Here is a 3418-nt window from a genome sequence, read left to right as displayed (position 1 = left end):
CATGGTACTTAGACATTGGAGAGAGTGAAAGAGAGAGAGAAATATCACAATACTAGAAGTGCATAACAGACAAACAAGAGCTGTATGATAATATTCATACTGCTATCTTTAGACTCTATGTGTACATTTGAAGGTATTTGTTATATGATAACAAATCAACATGAAATATAAAGTTATTTTGATAAAAATAAAAATAACTCAGAAGAAATTATAAATGCAAAAACAATCTTCACTGAAGCAAACTCTCAGAGATATTTATGACTTTGAAAAGGATAAAGTGGCTGAAGTTAGTATAAATTTAGAAGTACAATTCACAAAAATATAAAAATATATTTATATCTCTCACTCTATTACCTAAAGCAGAAAGCAAATGTTGTTTAGATGATTTTTTAAAACACAGTTTCTGGGAAGGTGGCTCAGTGGTAGAGTGCTTGTCTTGCATGCATCAGCCCCAGGGTTTGATTCCTCAGCACCACATAAGCAAAAAAAGATGGAAGTGGTGCAGTGGTTCAAGTGGTAGCGCTAGCCTTGAGCTGAGGGACAACACCCAGGCCCAAGAGTATATGCCTCATGACCAACAAAATCAAAATAAAGAACAACCCACAGTCTATCACTGTTTTGGCCTTAACTCTGTAATACCGCTGCTTCAGCCTAGGGATAAAATTTTAGGTGTGGACATTTATCAAAACTTCTGACTCAGACTCTATTTGATAATTTTTTAAATAAATATTTTGATCTTAATTTTCCTCTTTTTAAATGAACGTGCACCTATAAAAATTGGTTTGACCATCCAAGTAACCTTCTCAAAGTGCCTCCTAATGATGATTTACAAAAAGTTGTACTAGGGCTGGGAAGGTGGCTCAGCGGTAGAGCGCTTGCCTTGCATGCATAAGGAACTGGGTTAGATTCCTCAGCACCACATAAGGAAAAAGAAAAAAGCCTGAAGTGGTGCTGTGGCTTAAATGGTAGAGCGCTAGCCTTGAGCTGAAGAGCTGAGGGACAGCGCCCAGGCCCCATGACCGGACCCCCCAAAAAAAGTTGTACTATATTTCAGCAAGTAAAACAATGCTACAAATAAAGAAAACAATAATTAAATGTTAATAATTAGTAAAATAAAAAACAAAAATATTATCACTGTTTTCACTATTTGAAGTGTACTACATATTAGATTTTACTATTTTCTCATAATCCTGTACATTTAACACTGACTGAGGTTGTGATGTTCATCAAGAGTTTTATAGAATATGAATAGTCTTTAAAGCTATCCACTAAGATTACTATTTATGGCTCTTCTCATTAATTGTTTATGGCTTATATCATCATTTTTCCTCGTTAACTTATAAACTGAGGAAGCCCTAAAGTTTTAACAGCCTGTGTAGTTAACAAAGTGTTAACACTTCATTCTGCTTCTTTACACAAAAACTTTGCAACTTCTCATTGATAAAGTTTCTCGAAACTCTGAAATGTACATACTTAGTAGTATATGTCTGCTACCATAAATCTTAAATACTTTATGGAAAAGTTTTATACCTGCCAAACAGTCCTAATTTTGGCATATGTAAACAAATTCCCAAAATTAAATATATTTAAAACATTAAAACTTTTAACAAACCTTAACACTTGGTGCAGTGTTCATTATGACAGGTGCCTTGTATAGAATAATTGAATCCCCCTCCTACACATTTCTTGAGCAACAAATATCTGGAATTATTTTGTTTTTGACATGTCAATCTTGACTTTATTCTTAAATTTGTGCTTATGTAAGAAATATATGGTTCTAAAATTTCATGACAATTCTTTTGAACTTACTTTTTGTTGAATTGTCTAGTTTAATAAAATCCAACTGCACTTTTTTTGGGGGGGGTCCATTCGTGGGGCCTGAACTCTGGGCCTAGGCGCTGTCCCTCAGCTCTTCAGCTCAAGGCTAGCGTTCTACCACTTGAGCCACAGCGCCACTTGCAGCTTTTTTCTTTTTGCTCATGTGGTGCTGAGGAATCGAACCCAGGGCCTCATGCATGTAAGGCAAGCGCTCTACCACTGAGCCACCTTCTCAGCCCCCACAATTGCACTTTTGATATAAAAAATATTCTGTGCTCAATTCAGCCACACATACACTAACATTGGAACAATACAGAGAAGACTAGCATGGCACTTGCGCAAGGATGATATGCAAATTCGTGGTGTGTTCCATATTTTTACAACAACAGATGCTGGAGGGGATGTGGCCACAAGGGAACCATACAACATTCTTGGTGGGAGTGTAAACTTGTTCAATCACTTTGGAAGGCATTATGGAGGTTCCTCAAAAGATTCCACAGAAAGCTCCCCTTTGACCCAGCAGTCCCACTTTTGGGGATTTACTAAATGATCACAAACAAGACCATACTAAAACTACCAGCACAACTATGTTTATTGCAGCATTATTTACCATAGCTAAGATATGGAACCAACCAGCTGTCCCCACTACATGAATGGATCAAGAAAATGTGATGTATATACACAAGGGAATTCTATGCCTCCATCAGAAAGAATGACATTGCCCCATTTGTTAGGAAATGGAAAGACTTGGAAAAAAATTTATTAAGTGAAGTAAACCAAGTCCAAAGAAACAGGTCCCATGGTTTCCCTTATTTTCAATAACGAATATATGTCTGGGTTAAGCAGACAAGGTCAAAAGCTATGTGCATATGAACAGAAATGATAATGTTAAGGGAATTGAACCCCACGATAGGGAAACAAGTAGTTTTTTGTTTCTTGCTATTGTTTCTAACGTATTTACAATGTGCGATGTGAATTTGCGTTTCTTTGTATGTTCCTCCCCCACGCTATAACCCTTTTCTCTGTGTTTGAAGTTGGTGCATCTGCCTCTTGTATGTACGCTTCTCTAATTTGGGGAGGGGAAGGGAAAAAATGTGTGCGCGTGAACGCATGTGCATGCATGTGTGTTGGCATGCTCAGAGTTTGAAATCAGGGCTTAAAGGTCTTGCTAGGCCTTTCTTCTCTAGGTTTGGTGAGGTACTATATGAGCTACATTTTCTTTCCTGGGTCTTTGCTAGTTCATTAAAAATTTTGAAAAATAATTTCATGAATATTTTTTTTTGGCCCTGATTGACTTCCAATGGTTATCCACAGATCCCAGGCTCCTGAGTAGCTATCCTGAGTAGATAGGATTACAGGTGTGACTAGCCAATACAAGGCTTTCAGCATAATTTTAAAAGTAGAAGAAAATTTACTTCATGGGGGCCTGTTTAATTATCTCCTACTTTTAAAACATTTTGGATTGATTAAATGTGAATTTATTTCATTTTTGGATTCTTAAAAGATAGTAAGTGATGATATTTAAAAGTTTTGGTACTTTTTAAAAAAGGAAACTGGAACTGTGGGACAGAAGAAATTTGTTTCTCTTTGGACCTCAATT

At 36.5% G+C, this 3418-nt stretch overlaps 1 non-coding gene across 1 annotated transcript; it reads left to right on the top strand.

Annotated features, from left to right (window-relative positions):
- Positions 1-2090: 2090 nt before the first annotated feature.
- Positions 2091-2197, top strand: LOC122109113. The gene has a single exon (XR_006147678.1). It is a non-coding gene; the product is annotated as a U6 spliceosomal RNA (small nuclear RNA).
- Positions 2198-3418: the final 1221 nt, after the last annotated feature.

This window comes from Dipodomys spectabilis, unplaced genomic scaffold, assembly GCF_019054845.1.
Source record: "Dipodomys spectabilis isolate Male_0828 unplaced genomic scaffold, ASM1905484v1 ptg000068l, whole genome shotgun sequence".
NCBI classification, from domain to species: Eukaryota; Metazoa; Chordata; class Mammalia; order Rodentia; family Heteromyidae; genus Dipodomys; species Dipodomys spectabilis.
This window is presented reverse-complemented; position numbering and strand designations above follow the sequence as displayed.